Raw genomic sequence first — 12120 nt, 5'->3', positions numbered from 1 at the left:
TCCCTCCTCTTCCCTCCTCTCCTCTCCTCTCTTTTCCCCAGGATCTGGAAGGGCCTTAGATTGACTCGCTCAGCCTCAGGAACTTTTCCGAGAACTAAGACGTAGGTGGAACAGAAAAGGGGGGATTCAGCTGACTGACCTGCGCAGTGATGGATCCTGACAGCGGAAAGGGCCTCCCTCTCTGGCTCGCCTTGTCTGGCTCCTCTAGTGTCAGGACTTTGAATTAAGTGGTTCAGCAGCTGGAAGGTGGGCTCGGGCTCATGAGAGTTTCCCAGGCAGCTGCAGATATGAGGCGATTCTGTCTGCACAATGCTCAGCATGATCCCCAGTGGCGGGATTATCTTCAAGTTCAAATCCCCTTAGACCCCAGAAAACCTGCTTGCTTTCGTAGGAAAATGACTCTTTCAAAGGTCTCCAAAACCACTCTTATGAACCAGTGAATATTCTAAGGAGAGTTAAATAGCAAAGCCTCTATAAAAGCTTATGTCTACCACACGCATGCCATACTATACAGAGGTCTACATCGACGGCACATAACAACAACAACAACATCTACATCTCTGAATTCTCATGAGTTTCTATTTCACAAGACTACTAATTATTATAGGGTTTTCACCCTATAATAATAATAATTAGTAGTATTGAGAATACCATGGACTGCTAGGAAAACAGATTCATCCTGGAAAGGGTGAAACCGGGCAGCTCCTTGGAGGCAAGGATTCTGAGGCTCCAACGTACTTTGGACATGTTGTGAGGAGAGACCAGTCCTTAGAGAGGGACATCATGCTTAGGAGGGTGGAGGGACAGCGCAGGAGAGGAAGGCCCTCTATGAGGTGGATTGATTCAGTGACTGGAATAATCGGGATGGGAGTATCAGATTCAGTGCGATTGGCACAGGACAGAGCAGAGTTTAGGGCTGTTGTACATAGGGTCACTATGAGTTGCAAGCGACTCAACAGCACATAACAACAACAACTAGTTATTATACATACACTGGTAGCCACATATAATAAAGTACTTGGTATATTAAAAAAAAAAAAAAAAGATGAGAGAAGAGTTCAAAACTAGCTCCAGGCTCTAAAGAGATGGTTTGACAGAGATCCAAGGTGCTCTTCACAGGAACACATTAATTGAGGCATATCCTATTTGCAGAAACCCTCAGCGATGAAAACTGTAATATCAGAAATAAAACGTCCTCCACACCCACCAGGATAGATTATAGAAAGAGTCATGGTTCTCGCCTTCTCTAAATTAGCATCCTCTTTGTGCTGTGACTCTACCTCCTCCCTTTAAGGACTGCAGTCTCTCCCCTGATCTCTTGAATCTGAGTTAGTGTTGGTCTTGCTTTGGCCAATAGAATGGAGAGGAATAATGAACCACCAGTGCTGAGCGTGGGCCTCAGGAAGCCATGCAGCTTCCCCTCACTGTGAACCCAACCCAGCATGTGTGTAAGCCTGGCCTCATCTTCCAGGCCATTAGAGGCACTGGTCATTCCTATTGCCCCACTGGACAGCAGTCCACTACATAAAGCCACCCTGACTGGCCAGCCCCTAGCTGGCCATTGATGCAGAAACACTAACAGCCAAGGTTAACAAAGTCCAATCAAGACAAGCAGAAATTCCCAACTGCCTTCTGAGCAATCATGAAATATTCTCCTTTAATATTTTTCTACTAGTTTATTTACAAAATTTGAATATAAATTTGAACAAATTCTCTCCATTTCCCTCACCCTCCCCCACCCATCAAATTGTACAACCCGATGATTAATCCTCCCACCCCCTGCACATCCACATCCCTCTGCTTCCAGCCTCTCCCACTCCTCCCGAATCCTTATACTCATTCTACAAAGGTTCCTCTTCAGCAAATGGTGCTTGGCAAAACTGGACTTCCACCTGCAGAGAGCTGAAACAGAATCCACATCTCACATTATACACAAATATCAACTCAAGGTGGATAAGAGACCTGGGAGTAAAGCCCAAAACCATAACATTTATAAGAGACAAACTGGGATCAAGCTTAGAAGCACTAGTCTAAGGTATAAAGAGACTGCCAAATACAATCAGAAATGCACAAGCTAAAGAGGATAAAATTGATGCATGAAATCTTCTAAAGATTAACTCTGTATGCATATCAAAAACGTTTTCCAACAGGGTGAAAAGAAAACCTACAGGCAAGGAACAAACATTTGATAATACCATCTCAGACAAGAGTCTTACAACAAAAGTTTGCAGAATACTCCTTGGCCTCCACAAGAGAAAGATTCTCCTTTTAAAACTACAGAGTTGGCTTCTTTGGGGCAGGAGAGTCTTTGCAGAGCAGTAGATAACTGACAGATGCCCTTAACCTTGTGCTCCTGCCTTGACCCCAGTCTCCAGGCAACAATCAGGCTGGGCCCATAACCTTGGCCATATGCTCCTGATTCCTATCAACAAGCCACCCCATTGGCTGATTGTCCGGTCCAGCTGATACCACAATCACAAAATCTCCACTAGAGTGTAATTCCCAGAGGGAAGAGAATTTCCTCCTTCCAGACATGGCATTTACCTTCTAGGAAAATTGACCAGGAAGCCTTTATAAGGTACCTCCTTCAGGCAAAGACAGTAAAGAGTTTGAAGTCCTCTTGTTTGCCCTGTTAATAAGCCATTAGGTGCAACTAAAGAGAATGGGGTTTAAGCTATCAAAAGGATGTAATACACTGACTGTGTGCTTTGGCTAAGCTGGGTTGACTTTGACCAGGAGGTGCCAGGTACAGTACTGCCCATGACAGTGAGAACTGAAGGGAAAGAAGCAGATTTCCCTGAGGGTCCTTACATGAGCTCCCTTAGATGATGATGTTTATGCTCACAGATTCCTCAGCGTGGAGCACAAAGACAAGCAAAAATCTAGACCAAAGATGCTGAGGCCAACTCCAAGGGTTGAAGGCGTTAGAGGTCTTCCATCAGTTACTGATGGGATAGGGCCCAAGCCGGGCCTGTGAGGAACAGCTCTGGGGCCTTTTGCTGGCACCAGTCATAAAAGGGGACATTGTTTCCCTAGAGTTAATTGTAACGATTAGTGTCCAGAGTGTATATACTTTTTCCATCATATAGGGAGAGTCTGTGGATGCAGCCAACAGAAGGAAAAGGGGGACGGGGAGGAAGAGCAGGATGTGGAAGAAAGAGATTGACCCATCCTTGGATCTGCAAACATAAAGAAAACGTTTGGACTGGTCTGTTACATAAGCTAGCAAATGTGCTTAAACCAGTTTTCTGTCACTTGCAACCGGGCTCCTGGTTGAGAGAATTATCTTCTCTCTCTAGCTCGTATTATTTTGTTTGTTTGTTTGTTTGTTTGTTTTAATTGAGATTTTATTGTAAGTTCATAAAGAACTTGGATTTCCATTCATTCATTGTTGCACATTTTCCTCCATGTCCCACTCCATCCCAGTTCACTTTTATCTTTGGGAAAAAAATTCTTTCATTGTTATGAAAGTCCCCCCACCCAAGACCCCAGACCACTTTACTATGCAGCTCTTACTCTGGCCTCTTGTCATACCAATAATATTGAATCATATATTCCTTTTATATATATATTCCTTTTATACAGAGAACTGTAGTTCTCTCCCTCATATGTTTCAATGCCATATTCTAGCTCATATCATTAATAATTACAAAGGAGGAAACGGGCCTTGCATGGAGATATCAGGATAACCCAGCTGAATCAAGTGATCAGGCTTGACACTGACAGCAGTGGGTGTTAATAGGACACTTGGCACCTCTGATATGATACAAGGGAGGAACGCACCCTCATTGTGGGGTGTTCTTACCAAAAATATTTAAGTTGGATAAACATGAAGAAGCTGACAATCTCCAGAACATGGATGTTCCCAAGAAAAGGTGCCCAGAAATATCAAAAAGATACTCTCAAAAGGATCCAAGATTACAAAGAAGGGAAGGATGTAAATGGATTGCTTTTGCTGGGGAGACAAAAATGTCATAATTGGCTAAGGCAATATAGAAATCTTCCTTTGATTCTGGATTGACACAAAAACTAACTATAACGCAGGTGGGGAGGGTGACAATTGAGGACTGTATATTAGATGATGACATTGAAATCAAGTTGCTTTTCCCAGGAATGATGAAGATACTACGATTGGGAAGGTAACGGTTGTTGTCCTTGGGAAGCTCAGATTGTACTTAGGAGTAAAAGGTCATGATGTTTTGCAGCCCACTTCCAGATGGATAACTAGAAAGAAGTGTGTATGTATACTGAGAGAGAGAGAAACAGAAAGAGGAGAGAGGAGAGAAAGGAGAGAGAGAGAGAGAGAGAGAAGAGAGAAGAGAGAAGAGAGAGAGCAAGTGTGTGAAAATGTTCACAGTAAGCATAGCCAAGGGGCTTGGGGATGTTATACTGTCCTTTCATTTCATAAAGAAAGATGTTACCTTATTTAAGAGGTTAAAAAAAAAAGGACCTGGAGTTTTAAAGTCAGATGACCTGGACCTACCACTTCTTAGCCATGTAAACTTAGATATATATCCTCTTTCTTCACATGTCTTCCACTTCCCCAGATTTGGGGGAGAATTCATTAAATAAGATAAAGATATGTAAAATGCTTAACGTATTGTCAGGTACATAGTGTGTCTCCTAAGCCTATGGCATCCTCTGTACAGCAGAATGAAACATTGCCCAGTCACCTTGACAATCACTAATGTAATCCAATCCTTTGTTGCAACTCCTGCCAAGTCATCTCACTGAAGGTCTCCTTCACCCTCATTGGCCTTCTTTTTCAACATGAACTCATTTCTAGAGAGGGAAGCCCCATGAGGACAGTTCAAAGTAGATGCATCTGCAAAATAGATGTGGGAACCCAGAAGGTTTTCACTGGTTGGTTTCCAGAAACAGATCACCAGGTCTTTCTTCCTAGTCTTCCTATTGAAAGCTCCACTGAAATGTCTCCACTGTGAGTGACTGCTGGCATCTGAAATACCAGAGGCATAGTTTCCAGTATCACTGCACCATGCAAACCTTCATGGTATGGCACACTGACAGATGGATAGCAAGCTCAATAAATAATAGCTACTTAAAAGTAAATTAAGGGGAAATGAAGACAGAGGTTTCTTTGGTCAAGTTGAATCAGCATGTGTTCATGTTTGGTGCACTCTTGTGAGAATTAGCCTTCAGTAGCTTTATCTGGTACTAGGGACATCCTAGCCAATATCCAGTGGATGTTGGCTGAAAGCAAAGAGTATCAGAGGAATGCCTATCCGTGTTCCATTGACTGTGCAAAGGTGTTTGACTGCGTGGATCACAACAAACTGTGGCTAATCTTGAGAAGAATGGGAATCACAGAACACTGATTGCGTTCATGTGAAACCCATACTTGGACCAGGAAGTAGTTGTCAAAACAGAGCAAGGAGACACTGCATGGTTCAAAACCACGAAGAGTGTGTCAGAGATGCATCCTTTCTCCAGATCTTTTTAATCTATATGTGGAACAGATTATTTGGGAGGCTGAACTCTATAAGGAGGAATGTGGAATCAAGATTGGAGGAAGACTCATCAACAACTGCGTTATGCAGATGAAACAAACTTTGCTTGCCAAAACGGAGGAAAACTTGAAGTGTTTGCTGCAGAAAAACAAGGACTACAATCTCCAATATGGATTGAAGCTCAACATCAAGAAAATGAAGATTTTCACCACTGGGCCAATTGACAGCACCATGATAGATGGGGAAGAGATTGAGATTGTTAACAATTTCAGTTTACTCACTTTCACAGTCATCTCCTTTGGCACCAGCAGTCGGGAAATCAAGAAATGAATTGCACTGGGAAACTGCTGTCAGGAACTGCTGCAGAGTGAGAAAGAGCAGCTGTGTCAGTCTTGACACAGACAACTGATGACATGTAACAACAACAATATCTAAAGTAGAACCAAATGACTTGTGTTGAGTTTCCCTTTAAATGTCAAGTCGTATTGAGCCCATCAGACTTCTGCAGAAGGGATTACACGGTAACATTGCTGATACACAAGTCTCTGTTGTTGCTTGTCCTGATTTGATTGAAGAAGCTTTTACCTTTCCTGCAAAAGACATTTGTGGGGAAACTAGAATTCTAGAAGCAGATACTTATTGCCTCTTGTAAATAAAGAAAATGTTTATGATCTGAATAAAATTGCAAAAGGAATTAAGCCGCCTGCAACTTTCATTCTTAGGCCCATTTCAGTCTCTTGGGTTCAATGCTGAGTCTGTGCCTGTTATTCAAACAGGAAGTGAACACAAATCTCCTGCGAATGGAAGTTATTTCGTCAGAGTTAACTCTGCTGACTGAGGTAGCCTGCTGGAGAAATACAGAGAGAAATAGGACACATTTGTGCGTTACCGGCTAATCTTTTTTTGCCAGTGAGGGTCAACCTGGCAAGGTCAATGAGAAGAAAGCCAAAAGAAGAATCAGATTCTGTAACTTTGTGACTAGACTGAAACAGACTTAAAAACTGCCGAGATCAGCCTGTGGGGACGGGAGGTACCTCCCTCATTCCGAAGGGAGCAGTGAAAGCTCACATTATGCCCACAGAATTTTTCCTTCTGCCCATTAAACTCTGAGTACAATGTGAATAAGTGATTGCGCTTTTATGAGATGCAGAATCAGTTCGTGTTGTCTGCCAATTTTTGTCTCCAGGGATCCAGAATTTTATTTGTAATCGGAGCGCACTCATTATTTTTGTTTTAGTCTTCATGGAAAAGGTGGACACGACCTTAGGATACTTCTTCCCCACAAACAGTGGAACAGCTTGGCTATTTCTTTTTTTCTTTTTTTTTTTTTTTTACAGCTTGGCTATTTCTTACCTTCAGAGTTTCTCTTTCTCATTGAACAGCCAAAAGAGACCCATTCAACTGGGTGGCATTCAACCTGCTAACATGCATTTAAGAAAAGAAAGAATTAGAGTTAATTCTTTCTCAAATTAATTTCTTCAATTTTAAATGACATTTTCTTTAAATTAAATTTTCTTAAATTATTTCTTCAATTTTAAATTAAGTTCATTCACTAATTAATACTAATATAAATTCTAGAGGAAATAATCTCTCCACTAAACCTCACTTTTTTGGCCTTTGAAATGAAACGGTATGTTGAAATGATTTTCTATATTATTTCATAAGTCTATCTTGGAAAAACTACTCTGAATAAAGATGCATGGTTGAAAAAAAATGAAAAATTAAGAAGGAGAAGGAGGGGGAGATTAGATGGGAAAGGGAAAGCAGAGGAAGAAGAGGGAAAAAGGAGAGAAGGAAAGTGGGAAGGGAAAGTTGACTCACCTCCCTTCTCCGGTCAGTGGCCCTGTGTTATCACACCTGTGCATATGACACCGTGTGACCAAGGGAAGAGATGATGGTGATGTCTGGTAACATTTCTGATAGTCTGGGAAATCTAGAGCTAAGGATTTTACCTCAAAGTTCTCCAATAGGTCAATTGTTGTTGTTGTTGTTATGTGCCGTCAAGTCTCTTGCGACTCATAGCGACCCTATGCACAACGGCCCTAATCTCTGCTCTGTCCTGTGCCAATCGCACTGTCTCTGACACTCCCATACCAATTATCCCAGTCACTGAATCAATCCACCTCATGGAGGGCCTTCCCGTCCTGCGCTGTCCCTCCACCCTCCCAAGCATGATGTCCTTCTCCAAGGACCGGTCTCTCCTCACAACATGTCCAAAGTATGTTAGACGGAGCCTCAGAATCCTTGCCTCCAAGGAGCCACCCGATTTAACCCTTTCCAGGACAAATCTGTTTGTTTTCCTAGCAGTCCATGGTATTCTCAATACTCTTCTCCAGCACCACAGCTCAAAGGCACCAATTCTCCTTCTATCCTCCCTGGTCATTGTCCAACTCTCTGATGCATAACAAGTGATTGTGAAGACCATGGCCTGTATCAGACGCACCTTAGTCTCCAGTGACACCATTGCTCTTCAGTACCCTGGAGAGGTCCCTAACAGCAGACTTTCCCATGGCAATGCGCCTTTTAATTTCCTGGCTGCTGGTACCAAGACTGTTGACTATGGAGCCAAGCAAACTAAAGCTGTGTACAATCTCAGTCTCTTCACCATTCATCCTGATGCTGCCAATAGGTCAATTAATGTTCTAAATTATAAAACTAAAGCCTTTAGCGAGCCTTGAATGAGTGCAACTCAATTACCATCACATCCACTCCTGAATCCCAGAAGCCAGCCTGCTGCCAGCAGTAGGACCATGAGGTGGTCGTCCCCTACTTCCCAGGCCTAGTGACCAGAGAAAGGCATTTGCTCATTAACCTCCTTGGTCACAAGTGTATCTGCACCTCTCACGGGATCCTTCTTCTCACAAGGTTGAATAAACCTGGAATTGCTTTAGTTTTCTGTAGGAATGTATTCCTAAAGTGACACTCAGAGTCCCTATTTGGTTTTTTAACTGTCATTTGCCAACTGAAAGATAATCAAACTCGAAACTCAAACTTTGCCAGAACTAAGTCATAGGTGATCCTCCACTGGGTTTTCAGAGGCTGTAAATTACATGGAAGAAGACATCTCGTTCTTTTTCTGTGGCAGAGCATCTGGTGCACTCACACCACTTGGCTTTGGGTTGGTGGCACAACTCCTTACCCCCTAGACTACAGGGCTCCAGAGTGAGGTGTTTTGGGCTCATTCCAGCACCTGGGCACTTATAAAAGCCAGGAGCCCTGGGTAGGGTGATGTGGAGCTTTGTATCCCTGTGTCTTGCCCATTCTTAAAGAACTGGGTCTCTACTGGTATAAAACAGGACTGACATTGGGGTTGGGGGAAGACTGAGAAAGATGGATAAATAATGCATACTGCATTGAAACAGATGAGGGAGAAAACTGTTTAAAAGGGATATGTGATTGGGTATTTTTGTCATGACAGGAGTCCAGAATGAAGGCTGCATAGTGGAGTGGACGTGGAGGGAGGGATTGTAAAACAATGACAGAATTTCACTTTTCAAAAAGAAGATTGCACTAAGGGGGAGGGATGGGCAGGGAGAAAAGTACAACAATGAATAAATGGAAATCCAAAGTCTCTATAAATTTTCATTGGAATCAATAATAATAATAAAAAAAGAACCACACAAAAAAGAACTGGGTGTCTCATTTCCCCTCAGCCCCGATGGACTTCTCCCGAGCCTTTCCTGACAGATGGCTCTCCATCTACTCCACAGACAGCACAATCTATAACCACATGTGTGTATGTGTCAGTGTCTGCATCTAACTCTGTACGTTACCTGCACAAATGCTGAGAGCTGAGAAAAGAAGCTCACTAGCCAATCTTGCAGACACTGGGTAACATCTGAGGTAAAATAATTAAAAAAAAAAAAGATCTCGTTTACTTGCTTTCAAAGTGTTTTTTGCCACAGAAACTTTGTTGAGAAGCGATCTCATGCAGAAACCCTCACCGCCCCCATTCCTTGGTGGCCCATGGGGGCCATACTGAAGATGAAGGGTTCAATTTCGCACATTGTTCAATTCTTCATACGTGAGCCAAACAGCAACCGGATCAGGACCAGAACTCTTGAGAATCTAAGTTCCCAGAGTTTCTACAATACAAACACCACCACATACGGGTGAATTGAAAGGACAGAAATGAAACTTCCACTTATTCTTAAAACTAAAGGTCACACCGGGGTCTCAGCTGGTATCCATTCTTTCCTTGAAGGTCATCCAGATTATTCCTCGCTTCCTTGGCTGTACACTACCCTCGTGTGCTGTCTATTTTCCCCTTGGACGTATCTCTGTGTCCATTATACTGTCTTTATAATTCAGAAGTGATTCCTATTAAGAACACACCCTACTGAATATGGTCTAATTAGCATAATAAAGAAAACCTTCTCAAGGTTACATACTGGCTATATACACAGGCATAGAAGTTCAGATTTCAACACATAGTTTTGGGAGACCTAATTCATAAGCTAGGACTTCTGAAGTCCAATAAGGAAAGACTGAGGTCACACTTCTTCCTAGAAGAACTTCAGTGTTGCATAAGTACTGGACAGAGATCCCTTAACTTCAAAGGTAGAATCTACCTATAGCTTAGGTAAGTGTTAGGCTAAAAACCAAAATGGAGGTTGAAGCTCAACTTAAAAATCCTATGTCAGGACATTTTCCGAAACCAGAAAATCCTATGTCAGGACCTTCCCCAGAACCAGCTTCCCGAAACCAGAAACTTTATGCACCAATGAGCCACTGCAATGGCCCCATATAAACCCCCTGAGCCCAACCCCCAGTGCTACTACCCTTTCTGAGTAGCCCAGCAGGCAATAAACTCTGAGAAATATTTCTACCTTGGCGTGGTTCTTGGCTTTGATCTGAAACCTTTCAGTAAGCGCATATGATCCAGTCCTGACCAATAGAATGTAAGAGAAAGTGTGCTGAGGAAAGGAATTCTGCAATGTTGGTAAGAGATTGGCCCAGGAGGAAAGAGCCTTGGATCTGGGCTCCCTCATTTCTCCTCCATGAATCCAATTGTACAGAATATGATGCCTGAAGTTGCTGCTTCTCTCTTTTGACACGAGGGGTCCTAGAAAACATCATTGACACCAGTGCAGGGCCTGGGAGGACTGAGCCCTGAATCAGTATCAGAAGGAACTACCACCGGACAGACTTTTTTTGCAAAAATGGGAAGTCTATATCCTGAGTCCCTGTAGTCAAGCAATGTTACTTGCTGCTAAAAGCACTCCTGACTGACTGAGAAAATTTATGTAAATCTGCCACATGCTTATTCTTTACAGTCCAAGAATTTTTAGGGAGCTCTGGTGGCCTAGAGGATAGGGAGTCGTACTAGTAACTCAAAAGTGTCACCTCTCTGGTAGTTCAAATCTCCCAGCGGCTCCACAATCTCCTTCCATATGACTGACGGCCTCTGAAAACCTGCTGCAGCGTCAGCCGTTAATCAGTTACACCTCAACAGCAATGGGAAGAAGACTGGTGGTGTAGCCTGTAGGGAGCAGTACTGCTAACCCAAAGGCCATGTCACTCTGGTGGTTCAAATCCACCCCCAGCTCTGAAGGAGAAAGATGGACAAGTGGCTCCTATGTGATTGACTGCCTTAGAAACGCAATGGAGAAGCAACTGTGAGCTGATTCTGACTGGACAACAATGAGTGAGTGAGTGAGTGAGTGAGTGAGTGAGTGAGTGAAGCATTTTTGGTGGTGGTGTTTGCCTTGTTTTAAAACATCCAACTTCATCTGAAATGACATCAGAAAGCAAAGAGCCCTGGTTTTGTGTATTCATTGAGCATTTGTCTGCCGCAAAGTTAAGGCGAGGGGGAAGTAGAAGTGTTTTCTTTCCTGAGCGCTTCTTGTTATCATGCCAGGACAAAGCCTCCCTCAGCCACCCACAATGCCCTGAGAGGAAGGAAAAAGACATCAGGCTGTGCCGAGAAAAATGCCGGCTGGGAGCAGGCAGGGGACCCATCACGACCCACTAGACCAGGCATGGTGGGAGGCAGAACATCACTCGTGGTCCTGGGAAGCTTCTGAGCCACCTCACAATAGGACTGTAAAAAGCCAGCGGGAACCACCACACCATGAAGAAAGAAGACTGAACAGCAGTTAGATGTCAGGTTCAGAAAATGACAGCATCCCTCCTACACAGGTGGTTGTGCTACAGTGTCCAGGATGCAGATCTGGCCAAGACTGAAGAGCCACAGGCCACAAAACTTGCAATGTTAAAATGAGGAAAGTCCCAGGGTGGATTATCTGAAAAAAAGGAGTTTCCTGAATACAGGAGTTATACACAAGAGTCAATGTCCGTCCCTCCCCTCAGATGCACCCCCACCATGGAGGAAGTCAAGCCTATGTTCTGGAAGATTGTGGCTGATAAATCTTCAGAGACTCTGCCGGTTCTGAAAAGCAATGAATGAGTGAATAAACTGTGTCATTATTTTCGTGTGACCATCCTAGGTGCAACATAGTTCTTTTCTCTTGATTAAGGCATAAATGCCATCAATTGGCAAACACTAGTGAACCAACTACTTTGCCAAGCTAGGACTAGTAGGACAAAGGAAGTGAGTCCGAGGCCATGGAAAAAAAACATACATGCATTTAATCCTAGCACCGCCTGCACTGGTGGAACTAGCTGCCCATTTGAAGAGGTGATATTATTA

At 43.3% G+C, this 12120-nt stretch overlaps 1 pseudogene; it reads left to right on the top strand.

Moving 5' to 3' along the window:
* The first annotated feature begins 5940 nt into the window (after nucleotides 1-5940).
* LOC102853905 lies at nucleotides 5941-11877 on the top strand (annotated as a pseudogene).
* The last annotated feature ends 243 nt before the right edge of the window (nucleotides 11878-12120 follow it).

Source organism: Elephantulus edwardii, unplaced genomic scaffold (assembly GCF_000299155.1).
Source record: "Elephantulus edwardii isolate Elephantulus edwardi_28Jun2011 unplaced genomic scaffold, EleEdw1.0 scaffold00121, whole genome shotgun sequence".
Classification (NCBI taxonomy): Eukaryota; Metazoa; Chordata; class Mammalia; order Macroscelidea; family Macroscelididae; genus Elephantulus; species Elephantulus edwardii.
The sequence above is the reverse complement of the archived record's forward strand: the minus strand, read 5'-3'. Positions and strand labels throughout refer to the sequence as shown.